Raw genomic sequence first — 14853 nt, forward strand, 5'->3', positions numbered from 1 at the left:
GTGTGAATTCTGCATCCTGGAGCCAAATCCATGGGTTGTGGGAAAATCCCTAGGTTACTTGTGGAACCTTTTGTTTGTTTCTTCACCTTTAACATGAATTGTCATCTCCCCTCTATCATGTGTGACGTTTATGTTTTCCTTTGTGTTTATGAAGTTTTACTAGTTGTTCTTGAACATTTATGTTATATAGTGCTTATGACATGAAATTATGAAATATGATATATGAATATGATTAATGAGTTGTGTATGATTGATGGGTATGTTTTATGGAGAAGTGATGAGGTTATAAGTATGAAAGAGAATCAGTGGAATGAGATGGTTAAAGTTGGATTGCATCTTTGTTTTAAAGTGTTGGATTCTAAGGAAATGTGATGATGGTAAGAGAGTGAAAATGGATCTTAATGGAATGGAATGAGAAAGTTGATTTGAATTGTTTGTTGCATAAGGGTTGTGCTTCTAAGGAAAAAGTGCAGTCCTCACTAGTAGGTTGTTATGCATTGGCTAGGGATATGTGTTGGTTAGAAGCTATCCTATACTATATTAGGCTTACAAACTCATATAGAGTATCGTGGCCTAGGTGGTGAGAGTTGAAGGAGGTTCTTATGGCGGGATTAGGGGTGAGATCACTAATTTGGCGATGCCATAAGTAATTTACTCTGTCCAGAAGAAATTGATTCATGTTGATTAGACCTAGTGGAGCCAGGGCCTTTGCCGCAATCCACTTTTCATTTGGCTAAGTGGAGCCAGGGCCTTTACCACAATCCACTTTTATGATAGGTGCATAGCTTTTATGTCTGAGTCAATGCATAAATCCGGATAATTGAGTCTAGAGAGTATGCAATTATATGTTTGGTATTTCTTTTTATGAATGCTTGAAATATGCTATTTTATAATGTAACAAGTTTATCTGTTATATGATTGTTTCTTTTATAAACTAGCTTACCCTTGAACTCTGGGTCTTTTGTTGTTTGTCTTTCTTTTGCGATGATCACCTATTCGGTCAGAGCAGATGAGGTTGCTGGTTTAGAGAGACCTTTGGAGAATGAGAAACCATCTATTAGGTTAGTGGAAGGTTTTTTGGAGTTTTAGTAATTGGTTAACGTGTGTATAGAGCTTGATTGGTTTTAGCTGGTTTGTATAAATGATATATTTTATGGTCCTATCTTTTGTAAGATTGTAATAATATATTTTATACAATGGATATATGTTTTGAATATTATGATGAAACATCCTAGTTTATTAATTTTAAGTTGGTGAAATTGGGATGTTACAAATAGTATGGAATATGCGTGAAAAGTTGAAAGCTATCTTAAAGAAGTTTATCTAGTCTCATAATAACATTAGTTTTTTTTTTCTTTTATAAGTGAAGTAATATAAAATCCTAAAAGAAAATGATTTGGTGAAATTAGGAATATAAATTGGTTTAGAGGAGTAAAAAGTAAAGCAATATGAAAAAAAAAGTAAGAGTTTGTCGCCTTAAGTTGAATTAAATTAAATTAAAAAGAGAAAGGACAAAAATTTTGGTTAATAACTTTTGGTTAATAATATATTAGTCAATAGTAATAAAACACAAAAAAAATGTGTTTTATTACCATTGGCTAATATATTATTAATATTAATTTTTGAATTTGTTTTCTAAATTATATTTTTCTAAAAACAATATCTAAATGGACCATGTGCTACTTTATTTATTTTCATAAATAAATATTTATGGTTTACCGTCATAATTTGGTTACAAATAACACAATTGACATCAGAAAATTATGGTAGTTTTAAACTTTTTAAGAAAAAACACAATTCATTAACAATACATTTATATTATGGTTCTGCATTTAAGTTTAAAATAATGAATTAAATTAAAAATAATTGAAAATAAAATAAATATTGATTGGTTTTTTTGTAATTCAACTTTGAAAGTAAATTAAAATTAATAATGATTAATATATACATTTAATAAATCACAAAATAAAAAAGAAAAACTATATTTGTGGTACTCCTTGTAACAAATTTAAGAACTTGAAGAAGCACAAGACACAACATATCTGACTTGTTCCAACCCATGGGTGCAACTACATCATCACATCATGGTTTCATCCATTCCATTGTTATATGTGAAGCTGTCTTACACATTTCATACATGCACACTCAAAAGCATTCATCCAAATTTTGATTTTCTACATATGATTCTTTAATTTCAGTTTCATTTAGTTTGAGTCATGCATTAGGATTACTACACATGATTGGGTTGCATGTAGGTTAAGTGTAGTGCTTAATTGACACTATAGCAAAAATGACTTTAAGCAATGCACAAAAAACCATGGCCTAAAGTAAAAAAATCATGGCCTGAAGATTAGATAATGAATTGACTACGAATTTGCAGTCGTTGCATAGGTGGTCTTGACCTATACTAGAGGAAACAATTTTTTTCTTTCGTTTAGGCCAGGAAATTTGAAAACTTTTGTCTATTATGCAACAATTAAAAAATGTTGTCTAAGATGTTCCAATAGGCAACTGTTTTCGTGCCAATCTAATGCAACAATTTTTTTTTCATGTTGCTTATTTCTATAGGCCACATTTATGAAAGTGTGGTACAAAATAGATTTGTTTAAACAAGGTTTATAAAAGTGGAATGATGTAAAATAATTTTAAAATATAATTTTAATTTTATTTATATATTTAGACAATGCTATTTTAAATTAAATATTAACAATTTTATTTGAAAAGTAAAAATTAAAGTAGATTTATTCTACTAAAATAGTAGAAATAAAATAAAATATATTAAATAAGACACTTCTTACATATAATATGAAATTGAAATTTTTTATATATTGCAAAATTATATTGTAATATTGTCTACAATTCCATAAGTAAAAGTATTTACAACTAATTAAAAAGTATTATGTTCTCCAAAATAACAAAAGAAAAAGTACAATTTATCTTACACTTACATTCCTCTTCATCTTCCTATACCATTTGGATTTTTTATTATTCTCCTCTTGATCTTCACCAACATCCTGCAACAAAAAAAAGTTCAATTTATCCCTTATCCAAATCCCAACTAATAAAACAAAAATAATGCAAGTCTTAACTAATAAAACAATAATATATAATGTAGAGGAATTTAACTCCTCAATAGTGTTTCACCATATATAAATAGCAAAACTTAAATAATTACAATTATATACCAATTTCTTGGTTTGGATATCTACAACAGGACAATTATTGATCAATATATACATTCGTAAACACCAATTGTTAGAGCTATCAAAACGGTTCACCCGACCCAACCCGACTCGACCCGCGACGGGTTGGCCACTTAGTGGGTCAACCCAACCCGACTCACTTATTAGCGAGCCAACAAAATTAGAACTCGACCCAACCCACCACGGGTTGATAGGTTAAACGGGTCGGCTCACTGGCTCACTTAATTAAAAAAAACACACTATTTTTTTCTTCAATCTCAAGAAAACTAAATTATAATTCCGATTAAAATCTAAATAAACTTCAATACAATCCAAATAAAATCCCAAATTATGTTAAACTCCAAATACAAACCAAAATCAAAAAAATATAAATTACTATCTGTTCCTGCAGAAGGACAAATAAGATAAGTTAGGCACAAGCGTCACCTTACCATGTAGTCTGCTATCTCTTCAGTTGGCCTCTTCCCGGTCGATACATGTCAGCTTGGACCCGGGAGGGGTTACCTGCAGAAGAATCTCCGAAGCTCAAGTAAGTCAAAGCTCTCAGAGAGTCAAATCAATGATTAATGAATGCGTACCTTTAAATGATGGGGTCCACGTGTATTTATAGAACATTAATGACGTTTGACCATTACATGGGCTGGGTCTTGACCTGGGCCCCAGTTTGGGCCATGAGTGGGCCTGGGCCCCAACCCAGGCCCTAGAGGCTTATTGAATGCGGGGGTCCCCTTAGCTTTTTGGAGAAGTTAGCAGGTGTGTTCGGGTAGTCGGCCTTGACCGACTACTTGGCTAGGTGGCCTATATTGGTGATGTCCGAATATTAGGTGGTCTCGATATACACCACTTTTACTTGGTTGATTCCGGCTAGATACAGTACACTATCTAACATCAAATCATTCTTATCTCTTATCAAACTATAGTATTAGAGCTTGAATGGATAAATCCACAACATTTTCATCTCTTGAAACATCTTCTTTATCCCCATCTACAATAAAACAAGAAAAAATAATATTAACTAATAATATTAAAAAATTAAGTATTAAATAATAAATTAATTTTACATTGTTACTTGTTAATTCAAAACCATATATATATAATATATAATATATACATATATATTATATAATATAATATATATATATATATATATATATATAATATATATAATATACATATATAATATATAATATATATTATATATATTTATATATTATATATATATATATATATAATATATATATATATATATATATATATGTATATATGTATATTATATATATATATACATATTATATATATATATATATATATATATATTAATTTAATATTTAAAATTTGTTGGCGGGTTGGTGAGCCAAACCGGCTCATCACGGGTTCAACCTGAATGAGTCGGGTTCTTAGTGGGTTGGGTTCATTTTTAACCCGTACTGAAACTTGTAATTTTTTTCAACCCAACCTGATCCAAACCCGTGATGTGCCGGATTGGCTCGTGGGTTATAACCCATTTTGACGGCTCTACCAATTGTAAGATCCATGAAATTTAATTAATTAAATAATTAATTAATTAATAAATGCGGACAGTGGGAGCTTTTATGGCATTTAATATTGATTGATGTGATGTGGAAAAGTACCAGTTTAAATGGTTGAGAGTATTTAATTGTGTGAGAAGATGTGGGTTCAAGTCTTAAGTATGCCATTTTGTGTGTTATTTAATTTATTATTATTTTGACAATATGCTTGATCATGTTGAGTGATAATATAATCATAGAATTATATTAGTCATTATGAAACATGAATTGGTTAGATGGTTGTGTATTGAATTGAACATTGGCATGGTTATGGGTTCAAACCTTGGTTGAACCAAATTAGGCTTTCTTTTTGTCAATTTTAGTTTTGGCATGAAGGTGAAAGGGCAAGGAAACCCTAGCCCGCTAAGGGGGCTGGAAAACCATCATAGAATTGCCAAATGACAATTAAACTCAAGTTTAATGGTATTTTCGTTTTATACCATTTACCTCTCATTAAGACCACAATTAGTGACCAATTAAGAGAAAGAAAGAGTGGTTTAGGGACTATTATTGTTGCATAGCCATAGGTATACGAAATTTGAGAGTGTAAGGTGAGGATTGAGGGAAGAAAGGAGCTGCATTGACATAGAGTCAAAGGAAGATCAATGGTGATCAAAAGGGAACTCACAACAAGTCCAAAAATAAGCTAAGGAAACCAGGTTAGGGGAGCTACAATTTTTTGTTTTAATGATATTATATGCCATTGTGTTATATATTAATGCATGAAAGCTTTCTCCTGAATCAAATTCTTGTATGTTTAATTTCTTGATGTTTGTAGTAGGTGATTTTAGAGAGTATGTGTGTGCTTGTGATTTTCGTTGTATTGAGTTCTCTTTGTGACTCAATCATTGCTATGATTATCTGATTCTTCTTTTGGCTTTTGTGACCCAATCATTGCTATGATTACCATGATTCTTCTTTTTGGCTTGACTAGATGTTTAGAGTTTTTCTTCTAAATACAGCACACTTAATATTATTCTTATTATTAATTTTATTTTATTTTTACTATTATTTATTATTATTATTATTATTATTTTATTATAATTATAATAATAATTATTATTATTACTGTTATTTTTATTTTTATTTTTATTATTATTATTTTTATTTTATTTTACTATTATTGTTACAATTACTATCAATTTTATTTTTCTTATTTTTATTATTATTATTATTATTATTATTTTGATTATTATTATTATTAATTTCATTTCATTTCATTTTATTTTATAATTATATTTATTAGTATTAGTATTATTATTTTATTTTATTTTACTATTATTTTACTATATTATTTTTATTATCATTGTTTTGTTTTATTGATGATTTTATTAATATTATCATTTTTTTTATTATCATTGCTTTATTTTATCATTATTATTTTATTTTATTAGTATTATTGTTTTATTATTATTGCTTCATTATATTTTATGATTATCTTCATTTTCATTATTATTTTTAATTTTAAAATTTCGTTTTATTATTATTATTATTATAATTATTATTATTTATATTAGTATTATTATTTTATTTTAGTATTATTATTATTACTATTATTTGATGATTTTAGTATTATTATTGTTTTATTTGATGATTTTAGTATTATTATTATTACTATTATTCTCATTTTATTTTATTTTATAATTATCTTTATCATTATTATTCTTTTAATTATTTTATTTTACTATTATTTTATTATTATTATTATTATCATTATTTTATTTTATTAATGATTTTATTATCATTATTTTATTTTATTGATGATTTTATTATCATTATTATTGTTTCATTTTATTTTATTATTATTTTCATTATTATTATTTTTATTTTTAAAATTTTGTTTTATTACTATTATTAGTATTATAATAATAATTATTATTATTATTATTTATATTATTATTATTATTATTTTGTTATTATTGTGTTATTATTTTTACTATTATTTTTAGTTTTTTTTATTATTATTTTCATTTTAATATATTTTATAATTATATTTATCTTTATTATTATTATTATTATTTTATTTATTTTATTTACTATTATTTTATTATTATTTTTATTATTATCAATGTTTTATTTTATTTATAATTTTATTATCATTATTATTTATTATTATTGCCTTATTTATATTTTTGTTATTTTGTTATTATTGTTTTATCTTATTATTTTTATCTTATTAGTATTATTGTTTTACTATTATTGTTTCATTTTATTTTATTATTATTATTTTTATTTGTATTATTTTGTTTTATTATTAATATTATTATTATCATTATTGTTATTGTTGTTGTTTTTTTTTATTACTATCATTATTATTGTTTTATTGCCTGGGTGATATTTTGGAGTAATGATTATGTATTCTTCCTACTTTTGTATATTATTTGGTTGTTTAGGATTGTGTTTGATTATGATCCAGTCATGTGATTATGACTAGATAAGCATATCTCATGTTATGGATTGTATGTATAGTGCTCGGGGTTCTTTGGAACTTGCTTCAAAGTGCCACAAACCAGTAGTAGTGACGCTACTGGTGTGGCGGCTAGCAGCTTGAGGTGTGTTGCCTGGCGGCTTGAGGTGTGCTGCCAAGTGATAAGGGAAAACCAGAGAAGCTTGGAACGCATGGCACATGGTGGAAAATGTGATCTCGCCAAGTAGAAAAGATCTGGTAGAGGCTCTAGAGAGCGTATGATGCTTAGCAGCGTGAGGTGACTATCAGGCGGTGACGGTGTGACAAGGCTTTGGTATGGCGCATTGCGCCTGGCGGTGTGAGATGCCCGCCAGGCGGTCTGGAACCAGGTTTTGCCTAGCAACGCGAGAGGCGCGCCAGGCGGTTTTGGTGTAGAGTTGGTACGCGAGGAGGATTTCTACACAACTTTAGGTGATGTTCATGATGCGATGCTTTGGCTGGCGACCCAGTTACGAGTGTATCTTGTATTGGGGTAACACGTGGCCACTCTAGGTTGTAGCCTAGTGGGTTAAGAAGTCCAGTGGAGTGTGCGAGATCGTGGCTCGTACGACGAGGTTTTAGATGATTGCCCTCTTCAGTGTATCTAATTGAGTTTAGTAGTCTGGGAACAACTACAAACTCCTGTTCGTTTTAGGGAACTCTACTTGGTGTCATGGTGCGAGGTCGTGGCAAATTTATTCCCACGTGTGGACTATCGGGTGGTGGCTTGTAGTCAAAGGGGCGAGTAGACACTCGTGCAACAAAGATCGATCAATGGACTCACCGAAGGGTGTATAATCAATAGACGTCTAACGAAATAGTTGAAAGCCGAGGAACTGAGAAAAGGGGAAATTTGTTAACACGTTTTATAGTTTTGAGATGCTTTACTCAATGTAATGTTTTATTTGTTTATTTATATGAGCTCACCCTATTTGTGTGTGTTTGGCGATGATCATGTAACTTGTTACATGGGAGCAAGGATTGATGCAGGTGAGCAGGTGGATGCATAGAGACGGAGTGGGAAACACTTGGAGATTTTCACTGGTTTTCTATGGGCAGATTATGAATTATTTGTATTAGTTTTATAAACATTTTATAGTTGTAATACTTGAACGTTGTGAGTTTATTTTAGTTTGGCGCATTGAAATAAAAGTTTTAAATTTTCCCACGTTTTCGGAAAAGGAATTATCACAAATGCGATTTTATACTTAAATCCTTTTTTTTAATTATTTAAATTAGTAATATCCGATCGGGATGTTACACCAATCAATGGCAGAATTCAACAACAATAGCATAAATCCAGTACCTATAATAGATATTACTGATTAGGCTTCAACAATAGTTTTGTCCATAAGAGTATAAATATTGAATTTATGTTTAACTATACATGTACTTGATAATAATTTGAATTAGGATTGTATGTTGATGCAAATGAATGAGGTCCTGTTGCACTGCTCTCTTTGCCCAAAATACATATCATCAATTCATTTATATCATCATCATCTAATTATGGATTTTTTTGCTTGACCATGGATTTCTTCATTGCCTTCATACCATTCATTTCTTCTTGCATGCTACTCATTTTAACTTCACATTCTTTTTTTATAGAAGCAATGTTTTCATTTCTCTTGAACATAGTAGGTGTCATAGTCCTTCTATAGCAACACACTCGACCATGCTTTTCTTTTTAAGCAATGATTCAAATTTTTCTTCCAATGACTCATTTAAATTTTTAATGGAAGTTTTAAATGAAGCCTAATAGGAAAACACAATGAAGACTAATCAATTTTAAATTTTAGACATATTTAATATTTAATTAAGTAAAATACTTACAATAACATTTTTGTGTTTCTTCATCCACTACTTTTTCTTTAAGATCTTGACAAGTTTTGATGAACATTTCAACACGAGTCACTTCTCCCCTTCCTTCTTATTTGTAAGTTGCATTAAGAAATATGATTAAAATACATTTGCACATTAGATATGGAAAAGCAAGAAATAGTAAAGCATTGAAATAGTAATACCAATTGAACACAAATTCTAGCAAAGTTTATTGGTCCCATTCGATGTATATACTTTTGCTTAGCTATATTAGTAACATTCTTTTCACTAATGCTCTACATTATATATTAGAGAGAATAATATTAAGTTAGATAGAAAGTTTGAATTTATAATAGTAATAGTTGCAATAACTTACTTGAATACTGGAATTTTTCCAATATGTCAACAACTACTTTAAATGATCTTCAGAAATATCAGATGGATGATGTTTTAGTTGCTCCTTCCAGGAAGACTACTTTAGAAAATGATTTCTTTTGATAGAGCACTTGTAACGCCTCCAAGCATCATTTATGCGAGAAAATATTGCCTTTTCTCCTTTAGGGGAGATGATGAATTTCTCCTAAAAAAATGATCGCATTACATGTATTTAATGAATTATTTCCATACCAAAACATATTTAATTTAGAGAAAGTAAAAATTGTACCAGCCATACCAAAACATATTTTCATATGTGATCCTTCTTATCTTTGAGCACCGCCTTGAAGCTTGTATAAATCAAAGGGCAAAAGTTACAATTTCTTGCTATTGTGTCAAGAAAATAACTCAAGTTTGACATAATTATGTTAGTTGAACCAATAGGTTCTCCATCATCATCCAATATAATCTCTTGACGGTCTTCAATGCCTCTTGCATGTATTTGTAAGTACTGAGTTGGTCCTCTTATTTTCTTTAGACATAATTATTTCCAAGTTAAAATTGTATAAGATAACTTAACAAATATCACATAAAGAAATTGACAAGTACTCATTTTATGGTTTAATGAAATTGAAATATTTACCATTATGTAGGGAATTTAAATCAACACTTGCTTCATCTTGGTTTTCATGCTCTTCTTCAATATCTTCTTCTTCTCCGACACTTTCACTTTCACTTTCTAACTCTATTCCTTCACCACCTTGTCTAATTTCTATGAGAAATTCATCAATCAACATTGACCAACATAATGAGGTCCTTTGTGTCTTATTTTCGTTATTACCTTGTTCTTCCATCATTGGTTCATCATCTTCCATCGTTACCCTTTTGTTAGATTTCTTCTTTGCCTTAGAGTTTTCATCTTCCAATGTCATCATTTTTTAAGGTTGTAGTTCTTCATTTGACTTATTAATTTGAGCTCTAACATTTTTCATTGGCACCAACGTTGCTCTAAAATTTCCCTCGGTTTCCTTTAGTCTTGGTTGTTCTTTGGAACTTGACTTGCTAACTCTAGTCTTGTGTTTGCAATTGCCAAAATCTTTGCTTTGTAATTTTGAGATTGTGTTCTTCCTATTGGCTGTAGTTGTTGATTGGTGCAAGAATTTTCATTTACACCTGCTACTCCCTTCATTAACCACTTATTTGAATCTTGCATTTGTATATGCTCTTTTTCTTTAGTCATGGATGTTTCCAATGTCAAGTTCTTTTTGGTAGGAAGCTTAGGATTAACCGTCGTTGTAGTAAGTTTGTCCTTATTTCTTAATTCAAACTCTTGGGAATTCAAATTGGGTTGGCTACATACTTCAAAATTAGTCAAATTAAATTATCCTTTTGGTGCAATCTTAGGTCCAGTAGTGACCCCACCAATGCTTATTATCCTTTCACGCTTTATCTTTACTTTCTTTCACAACTCTTTGCTTGATTTCTTTTTCGGCACCTCCAAATTTCGAACAGTCATTTTGAACTTATCTCCAACTTCCATTGTCTGAAAAAAGAAGAAAAAAAAACATAGAAGAAAAGGATTCAAAAATAAAGGGTGTTACAAATGTGTTCATGAATTCGTAAGATTCGTTAGAATAAAAATGATTTCACCTATCATGCATGCTTATGTGTTGGTAAAAAAAGATTACATCTATCATGCATGCTTATGTGCTAGCTAGGATTTTCTTTGCCTATAAATACACTAACATGCATATTTCTATGTGATAAATGGTTAACCAACATGCTGATTTTCTTTTCCTTGATAAATAATTATGCAAACACCCAAAATGGCATTGTGATGTTCAAGTGAGTTGAAGATTGTAGTTACTCATATCACTTACCTTTAACACCCTACGAGAGTAATATAATCAACCACATCTTATATGTTTAAATATTTTAACCTTTGGATCATATTCTATTTCAGTTGTGCTTCGGTAAAACTAGTTTTGGTTCTAAATTAGAATGGACTGATTTATGTTTTCAAACTTTAAAGTGAAAAGCACTAGAACATTATCTTAAGGTTTAGAATGGAGTAATTCAATGACCAAATCTACTTATTATCCATCTATCTGATGTGTGTTGTAAATAGTTGCATGTTATGATAAGTTAGAGCTCATACTTTTTTTTTCTACTGAATAGGTAGTTCATTGTATCAGATTCTCAATCCATATACATGGTGACAAAGGGCTTCTTAGCCCTGGTATATTTACCTTGAAGGCCAACGAAACTTCCATTATATACTTGATGTACAAACTATGTTAAATTACCCAGAATATATTTGTTTTGATATTTTTTTATCCAAAAAACAGAGTATGAACATTATCCAAGGTTTTTAAGATAAACTATCCAACCACAACCTCTAATTTCCCTAAGACATTGATTTCACTAAGACACTGATACTTGATCGCTAAAAATTATATTTCCCAAATTATTAAATTTATTTTTTTAAAATTTGTTATAGACAACAATTTTATGGTTTAGCTCACATATTTTAAAGCCAACATGGAAATAAATGTGGCATAAAATATCAACATTTTGTAAAGCGTTGCCATTGGAATGCTTTGAGCCATGCGTGTAAAATTGTTACCTATACTATGATTAAGTAACACTTTTATAGTCGTGGAAAAATTTAGTGTTGCCTAAAGCCAAAAATTTTGTAGCGTGATATACATAATTCACCTTGACATTTTCACAAACACCATGCATGCATTCTAATTCTCTTAGGTTTTCATCAAACAGTTTGCATACACATTTCCATCGTTAGTTAATTTTTGTATTAATTTAAAACAAATTTCCTCTAATTACACAAAACACACTGGAAAATAACTCAAAACTCACTTTGTCTTTCCATGGATTGATCTTTGGTTACCTACTATACTACATTAGGTAATCGAATTTGACTAAACTTTTAACGACAAAAGGTTTATCAAATGGCGTCGTTGTTGGGGAAAGGAAAAAATTGAAGGATTCTTGAGTTGGATTTGTGTTAGTTAGTTTAGGTAAATTCATTTTAGTAGTCTATACATTGTAGATAGTTAGTAAATGTTTTATATTTTTCTAAGAATTAGTTCAGTTTATTTACTGTCTTTATCATTATTCTAGTGATTTTCGAGATGTTGTTTATGCGTTTATATTTAATTATGAGTTGACATGGCTTAAATAACATTTAGAGAGGGAAATTGTTTCATAATGTGAGTAGGTGATTCATGTAAGCTAACATTTATTTTTTGAGAAAAAAATTGCATGATAAGGTCAGCTTCAGGTCCAGTAACCAATTTTGATGTAGAGCTTGAGAAAACCTTGAGGTTGAAGAAGAAAAATAGGTTGAATCCAAGACAATTAGAGAACAATCTGGTTGCTAAAGAAACAAGGATCGATAACCATGAGGAAATGGTTGAACATCAAGAGGGGACCTTGAAGGAGTCAGTTGGTTAAGATATTAGCTAGCAGCACTTGTGAATCCAGATTCCCTGAGATGTGGGAGCAAACTTTGAGCTAAAATATGGACTGATTCAAGCACTACCCAAGTTTCATGGAATAATAGGAGAAGATCCACATAATTTTTTGAACAATCAAGCTTGAAGCAAAGATTTGATAAAGCCAAGTGCATGAAGATCTCATGTGATTGATGGAGATTATTGAAGATTCGCTTGAAGATCATGTTTCAATTATATTAAATATGTAATTGATGCGTTAGATGTAAATATTACATGTTATATCATGTGGGTAGGTTATATGACATAGGTTAGATGTCTTATTAGTCTTAGTGTGTCCTTTTTAATATGTTAAAATGAGTTTTAATAGGTTAAAAGGCTTGTTGGATATAGTTTCTGGTATGAATGTATTCAATCAGTTAATTTTTTTTTCAATTGACTGGTTTCACTTAAGTCAAGTGAAATCAACAGATTGTACGAAAAATTCAACCGACTGTTTTCACTTAAACCAAACTATATAAGTTGTTTTTTCGAGAGCAGAGGTACAATTCTGACTTTTTGAATGCGAAAACTTATCATTCATCACTGGAAAACTCTCTCTCTCTCTCTCTCTGCATTACACACCTACAACGAATTGATTGAAGATCTTGGTTGATGTTGGAGGCCTTTTGGCTTGGGACTAGCTTGAAGAACTCGTGTATAGTAGGCTAGGGAGAGCCACCATCAGGTTTTGTAGTTCTTGTGCCTATGGTTGTTTGCCTGATGTGATTTGAGGTTTGTGAGGGTGATTCTTGCAGGGTGTTAGGCTAGATTTTTGTGAGTCAAAAATCTTGTGAGTTTCTTTGTTCAAAAGTGTAATCTTGGTGTATGATTTGTAAAAATTTTGAATATAGAGGAAACCAGGCTCAGGTTGTTTTGGCAAACAGGATGTAACTCTGTGATTGAATGAAACAGTATAAAAACAAATGTGCCATTCTCTTCTCTTCATCTCACGCACTTTAAATCACTTTAAAAACTCAAGAAAACCAAGTAATTCATTCTTGTTCTTTAATGCGTTTTTGTGTAATCTGATGTTGCATACTTGTAAGGAATATTAATTGGAACAAGTCTTCTGTGTAAAGGTTTGTTGTTTGAGTTAAATCTGCGAACTTTGCATTCTGTATAAATTCGCAGGATTTTAGCCGATTAATTGGAAATTTTAATCAACTATTTCATAGGCTCAATAACAAATCAGTCCGCTGTTTTATTTTTTGATTGATTGAAAGTGTATTGTTTTGCAGCTTTTTCATTCGAATTTTATAGTCTATTTGATTCAATCAAAAGGGGTTTTTAAGCTTTCAAAAAAGTTTTAAACAGCCAATTCACCCCTAGTGGAGGGTATTCATGGATAAATCACCAATTGCAACATGATATTTGATCTCAAACATTGCTTAAAATAACAAGATATTTAACATAAGGGGTAATGCTAGCAAAGGAGTCCTTGAGGTTGTTGTAAATGTTGTTTAGGGGCAAAATGTTTTTACAGATAATAATTTGAAAATAGGTAACAAAATCTTGGATTTAATTACAATGATAAGGCTGACTGCCCTAAGTCAGGAGGTTGATGGGATAATCAAGCATTGTGGATTATGTGCTGCAAGTGATCATTACATAATCAATGTCCATAAATTCAAGATGTAGCCAATTTGGATGCACAACTAGTGGCTGGAATTTCCAAAATCAGTAGGGAAATAAGTAAGGCAATCTGAAATGGATCCCTAACCCAAACTACATTCCAGTTGATCCCTCACAGCACATACACAATATTTTTAGAATATTCTTACTATTCCTAAGCTCATACCTAACACTCAACTGTTGAGGGCAATCCAGGGTCCTCCTAAACAACAACAATTTACAGACCTCAGGGATTTACTGTACAATAGTAGCAGAGCACTTGAAGCAACCATTCAAGATCTGAAAACTAAAAT

General features: G+C 30.2%; 1 pseudogene; it reads right to left on the minus strand.

The window, feature by feature from the left end:
• Window positions 1–7221: 7221 nt before the first annotated feature.
• Window positions 7222–10216, minus strand: LOC146885401 (uncharacterized; annotated as a pseudogene).
• Window positions 10217–14853: the final 4637 nt, after the last annotated feature.

Source organism: Vigna unguiculata, chromosome 6 (genome assembly GCF_037176805.1).
Source record: "Vigna unguiculata cultivar grain cowpea cultivar isolate G323 ecotype 2 chromosome 6, ASM3717680v1, whole genome shotgun sequence".
Taxonomy (NCBI): Eukaryota; Viridiplantae; Streptophyta; class Magnoliopsida; order Fabales; family Fabaceae; genus Vigna; species Vigna unguiculata.